The sequence below is a fragment of the Bacillus rossius genome, chromosome 1 (assembly GCF_032445375.1).
Source record: "Bacillus rossius redtenbacheri isolate Brsri chromosome 1, Brsri_v3, whole genome shotgun sequence".
Classification (NCBI taxonomy): domain Eukaryota; kingdom Metazoa; phylum Arthropoda; class Insecta; order Phasmatodea; family Bacillidae; genus Bacillus; species Bacillus rossius.
In genome coordinates, this window is record NC_086330.1 from 212,874,413 (window position 1) to 212,896,522 (window position 22,110).

General features: G+C 34.0%; 1 protein-coding gene and 1 long non-coding RNA gene across 4 annotated transcripts in view; one reads left to right on the forward strand and one right to left on the reverse strand.

The window, feature by feature from the left end:
- LOC134527272 (frizzled-2) overlaps nt 1-22,110 on the reverse strand; it is a 735,576-nt gene that overhangs the window by 307,171 nt on the left and 406,295 nt on the right. The gene's annotated exons all lie outside the window — the stretch shown is intronic.
- Nucleotides 2,834-7,807, forward strand: LOC134527271 (uncharacterized). Its single transcript, XR_010074139.1, has 4 exons — nt 2,834-2,879; nt 3,086-3,339; nt 4,134-4,387; nt 7,176-7,807. It is a non-coding gene; the product is annotated as an uncharacterized LOC134527271 (long non-coding RNA).

The window sequence follows — 22,110 nt, forward strand, 5'->3', positions numbered from 1 at the left end:
TCGTTAAAAACGTATTTGAATATTCAACATTACTTTTAAATAACCCTACCGATTGTGCTGAAAATTGGTGGACGATCGTTAAATTACTTAATATTAATAATTCAAACGACGAAAACATGATTGAAAAGTCAAATTGATGGTTGTTCCAATCGAGTGGAAGAGAGATGCCTCGCATGCGTACAATGAGCATAACAAGACACATCCGTAGTGGGACATCCGTAGTGGGACAATGTGCGTTACGGGACACTTTTTCGTGCGTGCAGCTGGCGTTCATCGATTTATTAGACGTTGTCACGTCAATAACATATATCCATTCCTCAGGTTACATAATAGATTACATTGCTCTAATGTTCGTGTCCTTTAGGTATTTCTCAATTTATCGTAGGAGACCATTGAAATTTCGTCAATGTCTAGCCAATTTATATGACGCCACTTGCGTCTCTCTTGATGAAGCTTCTGTCCAGTCAAACGTTTGAGTGTCATGGTGTTGTCTTTTTCTATAGGAAGTAAAAATACGGAATAAAGAGTCTTGCCAAATATATGTGGAGCAGCAACTCCGGTTAAGGATGTAAATTCAACAAATTTTGGTTTGAGGAATACATTTGGCTAATTCATGTGGTACAGTAGCAACTCCAATCTTAATCTAATAAGGCTGAGGTGGCACTTTACGATTTTACTAGTATTCGAACATCGAGAACACGTCACTATCCCATTGAACGAACCTAATTCTTGAAGCAAACTAACACGCTGCTGCGGATTAAGTAATTTTTTTTGCATACGGCATGGTACATCTGCAAAAACGTTAATAGGTGTTCGAAATTGTATAACTCCTAATATATTTCTTGAACGGAGTAATGCTTGTCTTAAATTAATTGACTGTCTCTTTAATCTGAATTTTCATTAAGCACCCCTTGTGAAGTATAATTACGCAATGCGCTTAATTGTTGTGATAACTGTTCATCAGATTCATTGGCTAGCCACCCATGAATCAAATTTAAACGATAAGCATGTTCTTACTCTGATTCATTAGAAAATAGCTCGCAAATTTGACTAAGCCGATGAGCACATTCATCCTCTGTTTTGCTGGCCAGTCGCCTGCGAATTAAACTAAGTCGATGAGCAACGGTGTTTAACATCTGCATTTGTTAAATTATCACGTATCATGGTAAAGCGATGATCTCAAACTTCTTGACTTTCATGTCTTAATTTATTTAACATATAAACTCTCACACCCGGTAATCTTTTTTCTCGCTCCCGTGTTCTTTCATTCTTATATCTTTTAACATTTATATTTTTTTCTAAACGTTTCCGTCTATCACCCGCAGTTTCTGCTAGTCGTCGTTTCCTCATTTGAGAAATGTCTTTACAAGGTCCGCTTATCACTAAAAATTGAAAAATTAACCACTTGTAAAAAATAACCGACTTCAAAATACACAAAAGTAAAGAAAGTTTTCTAAAAAAACAAAAAAAAAAATCTTTTATGCACCAAAATAATAATTAATAGTTTTTTCCGTTTATTTTAATTAGGAACTTACTGTTTATTATGTAATTATTAACAGTTCTATAATTTTAAAGTCGGTTTCTAGTATAACATAAAAATTATATTTCTAACTTTTATAATATATATATATATATTATATATATATATATATTATATATATATATATATATATATATATATATATATAGCTGCAGTACCCGGCGTTGCCCGGGCTGAACACAGGGCGAAGGAGACCTTTTTCGAAATAAGATGTAGTTAGTAATTGTATTCTTAATTTGAATGTCAATTATTGTGAAAATAATTTATCACTTTCAGATCCCGATGCCAGTGTATCGTTATTTACCTGTATATATCTAAAAATTGGTGGTTTGTATGTAATCTAGACTCTATAAAGCATTATAGGAAAAAGCTGAAAAATAAGAGATTTCTAATTTTGAAAAGATTCCATTATCTAGCTAATGCTCGGCATGCATTGGAATTCCTCATTCAGTTTTGTTTTGTAATATGTTTGAAGTAGTTACACATATACAAATCATCTGTCCATCTCTCTAAATATATAATTGTCGCAATCTACATCTATATATCTATGTATCTCTCTATCTCTATTTATCTATTTATATCTACATACATACATATATACCTCCCACTATCTCTATCTCCTCTATATATAAATCTATATATAGCTCTATACATTTATATATATCTTTATCTAACACATTTCATTGTCTATACCTAGCTCTGTCTCAACTTATCTCTCTGTCTCTCTCCATCTCACTATATATATTAATATCACTCTATCTCTGTCTCTCTGCTATATTTAAATGAAATGTGTCATGCGTGCGCACTTATACAACAAAAACAGACGAAGTGCCGCGCATAACAACTCACCAAAATTTCATCGCAATCAGATGAATGGTATAGGAACGCATACGCCACAAACAAATGAAAATTCAAGACATGACAAACGCATCAAACGATGGTGCATTTAAAATTCAAGGCAACTCTATCTATTGACGAAGTTAACAACAAAACTGTTATTAGCGCCTTTATTTTGCTAGCCGCTGCGAGCTCCACTAACCGGGCTGGTCTCACCAAGGACAAAAATATGAATTTGCCAGACCTTACTATGTGTATGATCGTGTGGCAGACATAAAGAAATAACCAACGACGTATATATATCATAGACCCAGCATGCCTTCTGAAAGTTGAGGCCAACATGTCCTCCCGCCGTGAACAGCTGATTGTGGGCCGTTTTCTGTTGTTTTGCTATTAGGATACATTGAAGCTATGTGCAGCTGCCTGTGAAATTGGTTCAGAAATGTGTTGCCTACGGTTGTAATGAAAAATCTGTCAAAGGAGCATCGGTGTCGTTTCACAGGTAAGTGTGTTTATCAAATTTATGGGGTATTTTGGGATTTTATGTCAACATTGTTCTGAAATAATTATACTACTTTTACGTTTTGGTTGCATGATAGTTTGACTTAAAAATTAATTTATATTTACGTTAAATGTGGGTTATATGTATGGTATAACTATTGGTTACATGTTTTTATCGGAATTGTGTGTTATTATTTGTGTGTTTAGTTTTCCTGGAGATGAATTGAGGAAGAAGTGGACTCTATCTGAGGCGGGAAAGTTTTGTGCCATCCAAGCATTTCAGAATTTGTTCTAAACACGTCTCCCAAGATTGTTTTGACAAGGAAGCTTGTTCCAACTGTTTTTGACTTTCCGGCACATTTACAGCCTAAAAATGCCAAGAGGAAAGCACCTACCGAGAGAAGCCAAATTATGTCTCAGTCGCATGAAAACGCCACCACCTCGCAGCAATCCACTACCAAGTATGTGATTCAGAAATATTTTTTAAATTTTATATATATTTAAATTTATTTAAATTTTAAGGTTTAAGACTATGTTTAAAGACATTTAACTATTAGCTGTAAACTTAAATATACAATCATGTCAGCTTTTGGCCAAAAAGTAGGGATTGGGTTAGGTTAGGTTGCTCCTGAACTAGGTACTTTGTATTTTAACTTGGAATGAATTTTCAAAGTTCTTCAGGAAAATATCAAGAACTGTGTTACATTTTATATTTACATCCTCACCTTCAAACAAGTTCCCCCAGTTATTGCATGACAATGAAGGTACTGATTTGAAATTCAGTGAATTTTCTAGATATATATTTTCATGTTTTTTGTTTCGAGTCTATACATTTCACTGGCAAGTCAATTATTTGAGCCAAGTGATCTGAGCCTCCTAATACATTTTCTACTTTAAGGAAAAAGATGTTTGTAATGATGAATTCCAAGGGTGTCGCCAGGGGTGGGGTGGTGGGGGGTAGGGGGGCAGTTTCACCCCCCCCCCCTAGAGCCCTAGAGATTCAACAAAGTGTAGCAAAATGCAAAGAAATACATACTTTTCCCACAACTTGCCCCCCCCCCCCCCAGGTCATCGGCTGGCGACGCCCTTGATCCTTGATGTAATCTATTGTATTTTTTGATTGTGCTGTTTAGCACGTATAGCCAAACACTCTTTTTCAAATTGCATTTGCACATAATCTCTACAAGCCTGGTACCTACATAATATGTTCATAGGTTAGCAAAATAATAATTACAAACATAATTTTTTTTTACAGGGATATTCATACAGTTGGAAAAAAGTTAAGATTGGCATATCTAGGTGACTTCAATGAGAAGAACCTGACTTCCCAGCAGAAGTAAGAAGTGCCTTGGTGCTGCAAAGGAAATAAGATTAAAATACCGTAAGAAACTGAAACTCCTTCGTCAGCGGTGTAAACGAGCCACTGCAAAAATAGTGAGCCTTCAGGCAGTTATATCGCATCTGCAGGACAAGAAACTGATGGGTGATGTTGCTGCAGATACACTACAGGTAATGCCACTTCAAATAGCTCAGCTCATTAACACATTCATTGTTTGTAATACCTATTAGCACCTGGACACCTGAACACATTGTCACTAACTATTAGATTTATTCCCTCAGCTTTACTTTTGTCTAAAATATATCATAATTCAATTTTAAGTAATTATAACACAATAAGTTCTCTCTGAAACTTGGTTAAAGAGATATGTAAGGGTTTGAATGACCAGGATCTAAACTATACTTATGGTCAGAACTGTATATGATTATTCACACGTCTATAAATTTAGTGGTCAGAGTTATTGAGAAAATTATCAAGTACATTATGCAAAATTTCAAACAATACATTTTTGTTAGGAGAAATGACAATTTGTAATGCGTCTGCTAGTTGCGTCTTTTATTGAAAGACCAGCTTTGACAGAAAATTCCTAGTAGACATTTAAGCTGTTATACATTATGCAAGTTAGTATATTATTTGCAGATGCTGAAACAGCAATAACTTAAACCAGCTGTAACAACCGGTAAATATTTACTTGGGCGGTATTTCCGAAAAAAAATGATAAAAATCCGAAAATACCTTTATTTTATGCTCTTCAACTTCCTCTTTTCATTAAAATCGGTGGAGATTAGAAATTCCAAATACTTTAGGAGATATCGAATTTTTAAATTTCTTCATATGTAGTTGAGCGGTATTTGCGAAAAAAAAATGTTAAAAATCCGAAAATACCTTTATTATATGCTCTTCAAATTCCTCTTTTCATTAAAAGCGGCGGAGATTAGAAATTCCAAATACTTTAGGAGATATAGAATTTTTAAATTTCAGCACAAAACCAGCGCATTCCTGTGGCGTGCGTGCACCATTGTTTCTTGTTTACGTACGAGTATCTATTTTTTTATTGGATAATGATGTCACGTGATTGTTCGTGATAGGCCAGAATTCAAATGAACTAATACGTGATTATTTAGTTCAATTATTGTTTAAAACAGTGTTTAATTACCGCCTCCAACTTAGGTGAGTTTTTAACGTTTCTAATTTTAAAGTCTTATTTGTTATTTTGATATTGTTGCGCAAGTAATAAGTAACAAAAAAATTTACGTGAGTTGTTACTGTACATCCTTTGTTACGGGTTTGTTAGGTAAGGTCAGTTACATTATAAATAATTTAAAACTAAAGAATAATTAAAATTAATTCACATTATTTTTAATATCACCTTAGTTTGAAAGTATTAATAATGTAACTGACCTGACCTAATCGACCATTTTAGTTTACTGTTCACCCTCTGTCCGGGTTTGTTTGGTCAGGTCAGTTACATTATAAATATTTTAAAACTAAACAGCCATTAAAATTAATTCAAAAAATAATTTTTAATGTCGGCTTAGTTTGAAAGTATTAATAATGTAACTGACCTGACCTAATCAACCATTTTATTAATTACGCATTCACGAACACACGGCAAAATAACAAAAATGGCGCCGCTCGAATGGTTCCACAGGTCTTGTATTGCAAAATTAAAAAATTCGATATCTCCTAAAGTATTTGGAATTTCTTATCTCCGCCGCTTTTAATGAAAAGAGGAAGTTGAAGAGCATATGATAAAGGTATTTTCGGATTTTTAACATTTATTTTCGCAAATACCGCTCAACTACATATGATGAAATTTAAAAATTCAATATCTCCTAAAGTATTTGGAATTTCTTACCTCCGCCACTTTTAATGAAAAGAGGAAGTTGAAGAGCATAAAATAAAGGTTTTTTCGGATTTTTAGCATTTTTTTTCGGAAATACCGCCCAAGTAAATATTTACCTAACAACCCAGATTACAGCCTTCCTAATGCAATCTAGTAATTATCTTTTGTTATAAATTTTTTTTGTCAAATTTCAGGTTAGGTTTTCAAATGATGTAAAGTTTTCCCTTTAAAAATTTTTGTAAACGTAATTCTCTGGGTTTATTGTTTTTATTTTTTATAATGCATAAGTTTATTTTTGAAGTAATTTTTTTGCTGGCTTCTTTGTGTGGGAAGGCGTGCTGACGTGATTTTCCTTCGTTATTTCCACAACTGAAGCTTTGTTTCACACGCTAAGCATGTGTGTCACGGTCACGGGAGTGTGAGAAAGATACAAAATTGCTGCGTCGTGGGAACAGAAGTAAGCATTTCGTGGGAGCTTCTGTTGCTATGCGCAGTGATTGGCTGAAAATTACGTCAGCGAGCCCATGACACTGCCCGCACCAAGGAAAGGAAGGCTGTAAGATCAGTCATTGTCTGAGCACCGTGCCGAGAGGTCGTGGTCGGGCGATGGCTCGTATCATTTAACAATGTAATATTGAACTAAAACTTAGCGGCTACGGTGCGAGCGACGCCTAACAACCTTCTTTTTTTTTTTTTTTTTGGACATTTAAATAAATTAGAAATTTTTGACCGTAGACGTAGGCAAAGCTCACAGCGAGGCAACAAAATGTTTTGTCCAGCCGTCGCTGCCCGGAACTGATCTGGGCAATATAATGTTGTCGTAGTAAGAATCTACGTGTTTTTTGTTGTCTCCTTTCTAGAGGTACAGTTTAAATTTTTTTTGTGTGCTCTGTTACACGGAATATGGTGCGATTTTATCATGAATAAAAGAAACAGGTAATCCATTAAACATTGAGCAGTAATTTCTTCGTGACCTGCTTCTAACCTGTATGTTCCACTCATCACCAAATTTGAGCTAGCCGGAGGTGGTGGGTGGTGACACAGTTTCTTTTTACTAAATTTTAAAGGTAAAATCTGTTGCACTATAACACAATTAAGATCATTGGTTTCAGAAATATTTGCCACCTGCTGTTGCGGATCTCATCCAGCGATGGAAGAAGGGGCCAACCAGAGAAGCCTATCCTCCAGAGCTGAAGACGTTTGCTCTGACACTGAATTTCTACTCGGTAAATATGTAGTTCAGCGGTATTTGCGAAAAAAAATGTTAAAAATCTGAAAATACTTTTATTGTATGCTCTTCAACTTCCTCTTTTCATTAAAAGCGGCGGAGATAAGAAATTCCAAATACTTTAGGAGATATCGCCGTTCTTATTTTGCTATACATAACCTGTGTAATCATTCGACCGTCGCAATTTTTTATTGCCATGTGTTTTTGAATGCCTAATTAATGTAAATGGTCGATTAGGTCAGGTCAGTTACATTATAAATACATTGAAACTAAGCGTACATAAAAAATAATATGAATTAATTTCAATGGTTTTTTAGTTTTAAAGTATTTATAATGTAACTGACCTGACCTAACAAACCGGGACAAAGGATGAACAGTAACAACTCACGTAAAATTTTTTTGTTACTTATTACTTGCGCAACAATATCCAAATAACAAATAAGACTTTAAAATTAGAAACGTTAAAAACTCACCTAAGTTGGAGGCGGTAATTAAACACTGTTTTAAACAATAAATGAACTAAATAATTAATAACATATTGGTTCATTTGAATTCTGGCCTATCACGAACAATCACGTGACATCATTATCCAATAAAAAAATAGATACTCGTAAACAAGAAACAATGTTGAATGCCACATGAATGCACTGGTATTGTGATGAAATTTAAAAATTCGATATCTCCTAAAGTATTTGGAATTTCGTATCTCCGCCGCTTTTAATGAAAAGAGGAAGTTGAAGAGCATATAATAAAGGTATTTTCGGATTTGTAACATTTTTTCCCGCAAATACCGCTGAACTACATATGATGAAATTAAAAAATTAGATATCTCCTAAAGTATTTGGAATTTCTTAACTCAACCGCTTTTAATGTAAAGAGGAAGTTAAAGAGCATATAATAAAGGTATTTTCGGATTTTTTACATTTTTTTTTGTTGCAAATACCGCTCAACTACATATTTACCTTCTACTCTCCTAAGGCGTACAATTATGTTAGGAAAATGTTCATGAAGTGTTTGCCACATCCTGTTACACTGCAGAAGTGGTATTCAACTGTTGATGGAAAGGCAGGCTTCAGTACTGAGGCTTGTACAGCATTGAAACTGAAGACAGCAGAAAATGTTACTTGTGGTAAACCTACATTATGTTCTTTGATGTTAGATGAAATGGCCATACGTAAACATATAGAATTTGATGGTCAGAGTTTCATTGGATATACTGACTTCGGTACAGGGTTGGATGATGATTCCCTACCTGAAGCAAGGGAAGCATTGGTGTTCATGGCTGTTGCTCTAAATGGTAGCTGGAAGATCCCAGTAGGGTATTTCTTGATTGCTGGTCTGCTTGTATAATAGTCTACCTCAGCATGTTAAAAATATCAATAATAAAAAATAATTTGCAATAGAGTTAAAAAAAAAATAGCAGAAGAACTGTTTTTCTATTCCTTCAAAGATATTGAAGACTTTATAAAAATAAAAATAATAGTAAATATTTTATAGGGTAATTTCAAACCCACTTGTAATTTATGCTATTACTATCTTTATTGCATACTGATTATGTGTTATATGTTCTGTTTCACTTTTAATTATACTTTCAGTAGTTTCATATGCTGTAATTAATAACTTATAAGTAAAATGTAATTGTATATTTTGTTTTTTTGTTTTGTGAAATTGTATATTTTATGTTTTTTGTGATATTGTATATTTTGTGTTTTGTTTTTGTGAAACTTTATATATATGTACTGGACATTTATCATACCCCAGAAATGGGGTCAAAGGATATGAAATAAAAAATAAAAATAAAAAATAAAATGGTATGACAATGGCAAGTCAATGCTTGAAGATTCTTTTTGATTGTGGCATAGTTGTAGCATCAATGACATTTGATGGTGCTGCATCAAACTTATCTATGGCTGAACACTTTGGAGCCAAGTTTTCAGTACCTGATATGAAAACTTGGATCACAGATTCTCATACAGGTAAGCCTATAGGTATACCTGTTTCTTGACCCATGTCACATGTTGAAACTTGTCAGGAACTGTTTGGCCAGCAAGGGTAGTTTAGTGGATGAGAATGGAATTATTCTGTGGAGGTTTATTGAGGAATTAGAAAAACCTTCAAAGGTCTTAAGGTTTACATGCGGCAACAAAAGTGGGAAAACGCCACATAAATTGGTCTAGCGAAAAGATGAAAGTGAAGTTAGCTGCACAAACATTCAGCCAGTGTTGCTGATGCTTTAAAATTTTGTAGCCAAGATTTACAGTTGGTTGAATTTGAAGGATCTGAGTCTACCTTCAGATTTATAGAAGTTTTCAATAATTTATTAGATATTTTGAACAGTCGAAACTTGCTAGCAAAGTGTTACAAAGCACCTCTATCTGAACAAAACATTGACAAATTGAAGGGATTCTTGGTGTCGCAAAGAATTATATATTGACATTATGTGAATCATCAGGTGGGAAACCAATGCGTTTGAGCAACACAAAGACAGGTTTCATTGGATTCCTTGTATGTATTGAAAGTTTATTGCATTTGTATGATTATGTGGTAAAAAAAACTTGATGAAATTTCTGTTGACATACAAAGTAAGCCAGGACCATCTGGAATTATTTTTCAGTGCAGTAAGGGGTCATGGGGCCATAACAACAATACAACTGTGAAACAGTTTCAAGCAGCTTTCAAGCGCCTGCTAGTGCACATACAAATAGACACCACCACATCTTCCAACTGCCAAGCTATTGATTCTACCACTATTTTGAATGCAAGCAGTGGGAAAAGGAAAATTAGTGATCCCTTCCTCAACATACACTGTAGTGTTCCTGTTGCTGTGAAAAGTGTTGAACATGACCACAGCTACAATACACTAGCGAGTTCTACCAGACTGAGTGAATATGTAGATGATGTAGTGGGGTACATTGCTGGCTTTGTTGTAAGGAAGTTGAGATTAATTTTGACAATTGTTGTAGTGCACTAGTTGCAGAGGAAATGGGTTTAAAGCTTCTGAACCGGAAGAATATTGGTGGATTGGTGAGACCTGCTGAAGATGTAAAGTTATGCTGTTTGGATGAAAAGTATTGTAGGATTGAGCTCTAAATTTCACTTTGCATAAAGTTTGTTTGAACACTGTTTTGTGTAAAATAATGAGAGGCCTCGATCTATCTCTGTTCCCTGTGCTAGATGAACATATACTGTATCAGCAACCCTTACATAACCATAATAAGATACAACTTTAAAAGTCCATACTTACCAGATAGTACATAAAAATTAGATTGTATCACACAGGAAAACAATATTCAGATCCTTGTACCAGGAGAGAGTTAGGAGTGTGTGCACAAAGTTAGTGCTGTTTAAAAATCAGTAAACCTGTGTAAGTAAGTATTTATTTGGTGCATATTCAGAACCATTTTTGTTAATGAAGGTAATGCATCAAGGGATGCAGTGGTAATTTTAATTATGTGAAACTACGAAGTCATGCATTTCGTAACACCAACACTAAATAGTTAATGCTACTGAGAAATGCTTTGAACATTCACAAAAAATTTTCCGTGCAATATATGGTTTTAGATTGAGTATCTATACAGCCCAGATCTGTGTCATTCTATAACCTAACAAAATATTTTTTTTAGACATTTGATAAAAGTACAATTAGTTAATTAGTATTCTTTCATTTTAGCAACTTTTTTGTATATTTCATCCCAGCTCAACATGACGAACGAGACGCTATCATAAAATTATTGTATATTTAAAACTTCATTATGCCAACACTGAGTTAACATTTTAGGTGTTCAAGTTTCTAATTATTCTATAATTGAACAAAACACGCAATATAATAGTGTTAAAGTAATTCTAAGTAAAACACATTCGAAAAAAAAATTATGCTGTGAGAAGGACAAACACTTAACACTTCGCATTATGCTCCAAAATACGCCGTACATCAGTAAAATTATATAAATAAACCACAGGAATATTTAAAGCACCTTTATTGACGTGTAAGTCATTTAATTATCACCATACCTTACAGCAAATACACGCATATGTATTCTAATTAATTCAGAACCATGTTTCGTATCACGAATTGCCATTACGTTGCAAACAATAACAAACCCGAGTGGCCCACAATCAGCTGTTTTATGTTGACCTCAAGGCGGTTGTTTGGAGCGCATAGACGACGCAGGGTCTATGATATATATACGTCGTTGGAAATAACACTCACTCACTATTTGTATGTCTATGACATATGATTTTTTCTGTTATAAAATTATTTTATCACTTTTTCACTCTCTTAGGGATGGAATTTCATATTAATACTAGCTAATGCCCGACATGCGTTGCAATGCCTCAATTTTTTTTAAAAATTTATTTTAAGTCGGTACACACATGTTCTCTATATCTCTATCTACATATATACATAAACCTTTCTCTAGCTCTCTTTCTAGCGGACCCAACCGACGTTGTTCTGTTCAAACGTTTTAAATTCGAAAATTTACAGGAAATTTCCCTGAATCTAATCGCAGCGTCATCTGCCGGGTCGAACTGAAACTACTATAATTACTATAAGATACTATAAATGTTATAATGTTATAATTTATTTTACAAACTTATATTTTTATTTTCAAAGAGACATCAACACGTCATAAGTTGCATAGAATAAAATGAGAACTAACAATTTAAAATTGTAGTTTAAGTTGATTGTTATTGAATGCACGTCTCTACATAATTAAAAGTAATGAAAAATCGTATTAAATACTCACTTTGATACTGCACCTTACATATTTTGCACAATGTATATTTTTTATTACATTTTAATATGTAGAATAAAATGAGAACTGACAATTTAAATTTGGAGGTTAAGTTGATTGGTATTGAATTCACGTGTATACATAATTAAAATCACGAAAAATCATGTAAAATACTCACTTCAATACTGCACCTCACAAATTTGCACCTATATTTTTAATTACACTTTAAAATGTTATTTCAATAAATAATAATATAATAATCTCAATAACCAATTCTATTTTACTTTCAATGTAATAACAACAATTCATAAAATCCATCCAAAGATTAACAACAACACATAAATAAATACACAACACACACACATTTATATACTGTAAACCTAAACCATTCAAAGATCAACAACAATTTATAAATAAAAAATTAATTAAATAAACATTTTCCAGTGGACCAAATTGTGAATCTAAACCATCCTCGAATCCCCGTGAACTCACACAAAACATTTCATCAAAATCGGTCCAGCCGTCTAGGAGGAGTTCAGTGACATACACACGCACGCACACAAGAAATATATAAATAAAGATGTGGTGTATATGTTAATCCAGGTTATGAGCTAGCTGTAGGCCAAATTTCATCCAGGTCCGTTTTTCCGTTCAGGCGTGATTGAGTAACAAACATCCGTCCATCCAAACTTCCATATTAATAATATATATATATATCACATCCATTATTTATCGCAAACGTACACAACCAACATAAATACTTACAACAATGGCTACAGAGCTAAATACCGGACACTCTGGAAACCATGGCAACCACTGCGCCCGCGCTGCTAGCGACAGTTGTTTCCTAACTAGCATAAAGTCTGATTTTAAACAGTCGTGGAAATTTAATGAACATCAATGGCAATTATAGTATACTTTTAAATTGAAAATTTTTTGGACGTGATGAGATTTAAAAATTTCAATGCCGATATTTAATGCAACATTTTGGTGAAACGTTTCTAACGTGAACAAGACAGAGAATTGGTTTTTAGCCAAAGATATATGAAGATATCACTAGTATACATAATTAGTTTAGGTTTGAAGTGCCAGGTAAATTTCACTTCTATCACTTGTACAGAGTAACACGCGCTCTGTTTTAGGTAGATTTCAAAGTTATACTAGGCTACCTATTGTAGCCATTACCATGGTGCGACATTGAGAAAATTCTTATATAATTTTTCGTTTCATGGTTCATAGACCCCAAAACCATAGCCAACTCAAAAGTGTATATATATATATATATATATGTATTTATTATATATACTTATATATCATAATTTTATGGACACGATAACTGTCGCAATATTTCACATATCACTTCCAAACTGATATAAAAAATCTAATTTTGGAAAATCTCGTTCGAGTTCGTTAATGGGCAATATCCGACCAAAGGGGTAGAAAGGGAAAATGTTTTTTTGAAGAACAGAAAAATCGCTAACACTCCCATAATATGGAAATTATCACATCCGCTTGAACGTATTATAACTTTAGGAGTTATACCAAAACCTTTTGTCTGAATAATTTTTTGATACGACTAACCATAATTGCAAGGGGTTGAAAAAACAAGCGTTGGAGGACAAAAAAAAATCATAACTCCTTCATAGGCACAACATTGAATTCGTAAAATTTATGTATTTATCATATAATCTTAATCTAAAACTTTTGTCTTAAACAATCACTAATCAGACTCAGACGAACCATTGCTGCAAGGGTTTCAAAATATTATATGTACACAATGAAATCCGTTAGAATTGTATGTAAATCTTACAAATTTTATTTAAAACTTTTGTCGAACAAGTTTTGATAAGACGAACCATTGTTCCGGGGGATTGAAAACATAAAGGGAGAGATTTTTAAAATATTCATAATTTACGCAACATGTACACAGTTAAATCCGTTCTGTTTTATTGCAATATCTTAAATTATTACCTACATTTTTCGTCTGAAATAATACGACCAATATAATTGCAAGGGATTGAAAAAACAGGGTTTAGAGGACAAAAAAAGTCGTACCTCCCTTTGTAGGAACAACATCGAAATCATAAAAATTTGTATTAATATTATAATTTTTATCTCAAACCTTTGGCTGAAACAATTTTTGATAAAACGAAATATTACTGTAAAAACAGGGTTTGAAATTTAACAAAAATTAAAACTGACTTAGTATCAAATTCATCGAAATTTATGACAAACAATCTTAATGTGACCTTAAAAATTTGTAAAAAATAAATTTATACGACCACGTATTAGTACAAGGTATAAAATATAGTGTTTGAAAATAATTGCATAACTACCTTAATAGGCATAAAATGAAATTCGTTAAGACATTCAATGCTGGATGCATTAAGTTAAAAACATTCAAATAATTTTCGCTGCATAGAATGTGAGTAAATGTTATATCAATCTTTTTTGAATAATGGCGAAAATATAGTACGTTATGTAGTCTACATTAAGTTCTTAAAATGTTACAGTAATTTATACAAGTTTTCAAAATATTCTCAGAAATATTAGGTACTTATATATATATACGTCTGCAGAGTGTGCCGAAAGAATACTTTTATTTACTTGCACCACCTTAAAATTAAAAAATAAATATAATTACATAATAATCAATAAGTTACTTATTAAAATATGGAAAAAAACAATTAAATATAATTTTGTTTTATAAAGCGTTTATTTTTTTTTGTATTTTAGTGAACTATGTTACTTTTGTGTATTTTGAAGTCGGTTTTTTAAGTACTTTATTTTAGTTTGTGTAATTTTTTTTGCATAAGTGGTGTAACACGGAAGACTTAATTTGAGAAATAAATATTATAATTTTTTTAATAAAAGCTATTAGTGTTCTTAAAAGCATTAATACATAGCTGCTGAAGATAGCACAGCAACATTTCATTTATTGATGATGTACCACTAACAGAGCTTCACAAGGATATAGCTTGTTAAAACAATTTTTTTTTTACATAGAATTCACACTTTTGACACAACAATAACTATTTTACTTACACAAGTAGATGAAAAAACTTTATGTTTAATGTTTGTATAAATTTTCTTTTCATTGGTAAGTTTGATGTTATATAGTTGCTGTACATCTGGGTAGAAATTGGTGTAAATTTAACCAAATAATGAAAATATACAAAAATTCTAAACCTTTGATTCGGAAATAATGATACCAAGGGAAATGATTTTTTTATAATTTTCTTCCCCGTGTCACATGAAAAAAATAACTCAACTTATGTTTCATCGATTGAAAAACATTCAGTCCGGCATACAAGATAATTTGTGTTAGATTAACGTAGAAAACTAGTTATTTATACATAGTCGTAAAATAAAATGCATTTAACTCATAGGGATAGTCCACATCCATAGTAATAACTGTGCTTATCTTATTAATTCATAATGACGAGTCATGCCTTTTAAAGCGGTTATTTTGTGTTAGTTTATCAATGTGTTGTATAATTACTGACCTTTTTGAGGAATTGTTATAAACCATTATTTTTTGAAGTAATACCTAGAAAAAAGCAAAATTTTAAGGTTAAATATAAGTGAAGTCCTCTTTATTAACTAAAATACAAAGTTAAAGAAAACCACCTCGCATTCCTATTAATTTTTTTCTTTAATATATCAATAATATACGGACATTCACTTCCTTGTAAATTTATTTCAGTTACAAAGTAAATATAAATTTATAAATTTTTAAATTACTCGTTTGTTGTTTATTTTAAATAATATTTTGAAAATTGCCGTGGGCCTAATTAGTGTAAAATCAAAGAAAAAACAGGCAAAAATATAAATAAAATTGTATTACAGGAATGAAATAAATAAATAGAATTAACAATAAAATTGTCTCCTAAAGTTAAATATATATTGGAAAAATAAAGTATATTAACAATTAAAAAAAAATGCAATGACAAGGTTTGAAACACGTCTTGTTGGCCTTCCAATTTTCGTTTATTCGGCATCGTGCACTTTACTGCTGTGCTACAGACGCACGTAACCTGAAATTTTGAGACGTTACATCATATGTAATGAAGATACTTTAATCACGAACTTTTATAGTAGTGTTTATTTCATATTAAGATTATATAAGTTTACAAAAAATATTCCACGGTAGTTTCACCATGACAGAGTTTCATTTGACAAACCAAACTTTTGGTACGTTTCCTGATGTTCAGAAACGCGAACATATGCGGGTGCGTGCTGCCACACGCGCGAGTCCGCCATCTTGACAGCTTCAGCTCGTTGGTGTATCAGGAAAGGTAGCTAACTCAATTTCCGAGCATTCAACACTACAGGTACTGCCTAATAGTCGCCAGTGGTCGGAGGCTAAGACAAGTAGGCGGGAGACTAGATGTTTTTTGGCATTTGAGAATACTGATGCTGGCAGAAGGCGGGTTGTCGTGTATTGGAGTAACTACAAGGCGAGGCTAGGGCATTTCAGAATGGAGCCCCTGCTTGTCTAGCTTGTAGTCAAGCCAGTGTGACATATATGTCTCTAGCAGCAACAATCGTAAATAGTTTGTAATATAGGTCGGAAATATTTACACTTCATTTATGGCTGTTGTTTAGAAATATGTTCGAATAGTTTGTAATAAAAGAAGAGCATGTTCGCCCAGCTGGGGAGACGGTCGTTGGGTTCGGTCGGGAAAGGACGAGGAATGCCGAGCAGCCAGTATAACGGGAGTCTTGAAGAAGTGGGGGGGGGGGGGGGGGTGAGAGAGGGCAGACAGCTGAGGACCTCCCTTACCCTGGAGCTCGACAGTCCGTGTGAAGGTCCACTTAGCAACACACTCAGCCCCTACCCCGCACCACTACCACGCTCATTACCTCCCCCACAGCTCGCCTTGCCCTGATTTCATTAGCGCCCGTCACACCCACTGAAGAGTTCCCACTCTCTCCATCAAAATAAGATGGGACTTCATTTATTTCACTCGAATTTTCCGCATGATGGACTTTAAATGTCCAATCACCGGTAAGAGACGAGCGTGATTTCTCGGCACGAATGTTTTCTGCGCTCGACGAGCGCTCCTGCGCAGGTCCTCCGCAGCTCTGCCTCCGTGGGCATGCTAGGAGCACTGGGCTTTAGACGAGACGCATGTGTGGATGTGGAGGTGTGACCACGCGGACTCTTCCGGAAGTAAAGTGAGTCACAATCAAGGTCAAATGAAATGTAGGGATAACACCTTTATGGCGAACAAACTTTAAAGTTAATGTCTGAATGGAAAATACTTTTAGGACAAACAGTTTAAAAGTGTAAACTCCGTAGTTGTAGCCCGCTAGTAGTTACATGGCGATCGATACAACATTTTCCACATTTTTTTTTGCTTTGCCGTTTTGTCCTATTGTCTATCGTCTAATAATGCAAAAATTCCCGTATCATAGCAAAAATTAATAACCTTTTAACGTTGCACTTACTTAATTAAAATAATTTCAGGAATTTATCGAGGAGTATAAGTGTTCGTGTTGTTTCAAGTTAGATAACTAGGGTGAAAAATCTTGTAAACCAGATTGATCGTTTTAGAAGTATTTACTACGGCCGTGACGTCATAAAATATGGCGACTGTGACGTCAAAATCCATAGTGACAGACCTACGCCTCTAAAAAACACTGTAATAATTCTAGCTCCGGTGTCCCATAGTTATAATACCATGGTCATAGATCCTGGGGAGGGGAGGCAGCCCCCCTGGAATTAAGAAGCCCCTCTCTGCCTGACTTGCAATAGCGCGATAGTGGAATGGTTTTGATGTCAAAACTATGTCTTGCGGAAAACTTACTGTATATTTTAAAGTTTTATGCTAATTGCATGCATGTAGGCTTAACTATGGGCAGTATACAACATACAAGCACCGTATCCAGAGATGACTTGTGTCGGTTAACCCCACGAGCAAAAATATCTCCTCCCCCTCTTAATCAAACCGTTACGCCCTTTCTACAGAATTCTGACGGATTTACTGTTACTCAAGCTGAAGGATTAAATAATATTATTGCAAACCATGGCAGCAACAACAGGTTTTCAGAAAATAAGATCAAATTAGACGAATTTGAAACTACTAATGAAGATACACTGAGGCCAAAATGATGGAAACAATAAGTTAAACTCAATTACTCTGATCAAGCTTATTATGGTCACTGGAAAGATGACGACAGTAACTCTGAGGCTGGTGTTAAAATTGAAGACTTCATATATCTTAAAAATATTAATAAAAAACATTCCATGAAGATGACAGCAGAAGAGATCGACTACACATTATGGGAAGACGCCAACATATTCTTCGATCGTATTAGTCTACTGATGGCTTCGCTTAGGGCAGAAAACCATCCCACCACAACGAAGTAGCCTTCATACTCAAAGAAATGAGGGAAGCTGACTACATACAATAATGACTTCATAAGTATAGGAAAGGGGCCCCTTGTTCTGGCTTCTGGCTAAAAAGCCATGGAAACCGACCGCCATCTTGGATTGTGACATCACGTCGGCCATCTGGGATAACCTTGACCTTTAACCTCGAACCCGGTGGCCATTTTGGATACACCATTATGTTTTCTCGAACTTCCCGCCATTTTGATTTCTCGAATTTTCCGCCATTTTGAAATCGAATGCCCCATTCCATAATGTTGCAATTTTCGTTACAACCACCATCTTGAAAATCCGTAATTTTATCCTATAAAATCGGGAAATAGTCTTAATTTATTTTATAAATTAGTTAATAAAATAGTAATAAAAAATTATTTAAAAACCAAATTAGCACATGTCGTTATCGTAGCCATCTTGGATTCTAGAAAAAATGCACATGTTGTTAGCTCGCCATCTTGGATGTGTATGATGTCATCGTTACACTTTTTGTTACGGTCGTCATATTATATTGTTGCGTAACTGTTGCAATTATCATTATGGCCACCATCTTTAAATTCCATAACATTTATTCTAGGATGTAAAAAAAATAAAAATTTATAAAACATTTCATAAATCAAATATCAATAAAATAATATTTAAAAATCACACTTATTTCCTCGGTTCAAACCCAGTGATGGTAAAAATAAAAAAGACGACAGACCCTTCCTCCACGGAAGTCACCGGCAGACTGACATCCCACCACTAATGTCAAAGTATAAATCATCAGCTAGTATGACATCATGTCCGCCATCTTGGTTTCATCTGCTAGAGTGCACTGCTGCTATTTTATTTTAATTTTTATTTGCTAGAGTGCAGTAAACATTAATTATTACTGTGGCACCCACCATCTTGTCATTTGGGCATATCTTGTCATTTGGGTGACATCTTTGAAATTCGTAAATATTTAGCTAGAAATTCGGGAAAAATTCAAAAATTTATTAAATAAATTTGTTATCAGTTTACTGATTTATTCTATTAGTTCCTGTCTTGGTTAGATCCCTAAGCGATGCCAAAATTATTATTTTATGTAAAAAAAATATTATTTTATGTAAAAAATAATAATTATAATAAATATGGTGGAAAGCCCAAAAAGCAGCTAAGATAATCATCTACCAACGTTCTATAAGCCGAGAGAACAGCCATCTTGAAATTCTGCAATAAATATCTTAGAAATTCAGGAATGATTCCAAAAATAATAAAAATTAAACAAAACTAATTTACTGATTGAATGGTGAATTCATGTATTTAGTTCAAAGTTTGCTCAATGCTAAACAAATAATTTCATTATAAATACTACAATAGAGACAGGTTTGAGAAATCAAACACCGCAAGTTCTTTAACAAACATAAATTTTAATTACAAAAATTCTACACTACTACCAAAACAATAAAATAAATAAAGTCTTTAGCATTTCTCGATTTGTGCATCCTCTAGCCACGAATTAAAGCTGAGGTAGCCCAACCACTTGACGTAGGATCATCCACTTATTCGTTTTATAATTTTCTCCACAAAGTAGGCTATGTATCGGGATACATGGTGGGCTGAATCTCTTCGGCTTAGAAGCCGCCACGAATAGGTTTGTGGTCCAAATCCTCGAGGTAGTTCAGGACTCCAGTTCGCAGTGAAACCTTTCTCGAAGAAGCCTTTCTGGTTGGAGATTCGTACATTGTCACCGACGTTAGCTTTACGATTTCGTGGATCTTTCTTCTTCTTTGTATTGGAAAACACAGTTAAAAGCAAGAGATCATCATTTACATCTTTAGGCTTCAATTGCAGGGCCGTCGAGAGGGGGGGGGGGGGGGGGCAAAAGGGGCAAATGCCCAGGGGCCCGGTAGCCTTAGGGGCCCGGGCGCCCGGCTGGGAAGTGGAAAATAAATGTTTGGAAAAACATTTTCCCACTGCTATTAAAACATCTTGTACTTATATATATATATATATATATATATATATATATATATATATATATATATATATATATATAATTGTTTTGTCTGTTCCTAAAACTACAGTCGATAACCAATAACCGAACCGAGCAGTAGGTACTTGTAACATTCAGTTCACACCAAAATACTGTCCGGACCAAACGTTGTGGTAGCTGGACTAGAGGTGGGTCGAAAAGTATAAACCTGATACTTTTTCACTGATACACGCCTGTATCAGGAACGGCAAACGAGTACACTTGAAAAGTATCAGAGACTTTAGTATCAGTTCAGAATTCACCTGGAACAACACCACGGCCAATGAGCGCAGTACCCGATCGCAGATGACGGTCACTTGGGCGGAGCTTGTGAAAGGGGAGGGAGCAGGAACGACGAATAAGGGATAAAGAAGGGAAAGAATGTAGGGGAGGAAGCGCAGGGGAAGGCGTTGAAGCCTTGAAGGAGAGGCGCAAAGCGATATTGTTACAAGCAGGGCTGCCACTCATGGGTTTTTCCACCCAGATCTGGGTTTTTCCAATGGTGTTTGGGTTTCTGGGTTTTTAAATAATGAATTCCAACAATTCTAGGTTTTTTATAATTTTAATTATTTTTATACCTAAAACAATAATAAAGGTAGTAGCTACTGTATCTGTTGCAATATCTGTTTGATAAATGCAAACAAGTCTATGTGTTTCACACACAAAAATACATATAAACACAAAACTAGTTTTCAAGAAGCTAAGTCGAATATTAAATTAGACACATTCTTCAAAGAGGCTTGCAGAACACAAAACCAATGCAACAATTAACCTTTAAACCAATCTTGTAGAATCAGACTCTGAATAAAGACTAACGTACATGATGCAGTTTTATAAAAACAATTACCGGTTTAAAGAATGCAGTGATGGTGTTTGTTTTAACATGTATATATTTGTAGGTTTTTTTATGATATGTGCTGGTCCAAGAATTACTTATACAGCCATTTTTCTGCAGTGTAATTTTCTTGTATTGGTTGTATTTAACCGTTTTCAGTCTTGTAAGGTAATTAATTGTTTTATATTAAAACCAGTTATGTTTATATTTTTGAATTAGTACGCAAACATTTTCAACGATAGCATTTTAGACGCATCTGGGTTTTTTACCCATGTGTCTGGGTTTTTTTTGTAGGTTATCTAGGTTTTTCATGAATATCAGAGTGGCAGCCCTGGTTACAAGTCATTTTGTTTATTGTCCTACTTCAAAGTACGCTCAGTGCGCAGTGCGTGCACCGTCTCGTTCAATAATAAAACTAATGAAATTTTAATATTAAAAAGTACATTAATACAAGATATAATATTTATATTTGTGCACCTAACAGCTATGAAAATGCAAATAAATTCTCAGTTGACACTAATAACAGATGTAATCAACATATGGACTTTCTTTTTTCGAAAACAATTAGTAACTAGTGTTTTTATACATTAAAAATTCACGATTTTATCAAAAATAAAAAATAAAAAAACAGATAGGTACATTAGTGAGCATACTATATCAATGTTTACGTTTCAAATGTTTCTTCAGATTAGTCGATGATTTATAACTCAGTTTTTGTTTACACAAATTACAATTAGCAAACTCATTATTTTCCGTGAAAAAATTCCACACAAATGAAGTCTTTTTCGTGCACTTATCCATTCCTTATTTCACTATAAAAATACTAACTACAAAGCATGACAGCCCGCAACATGGTGA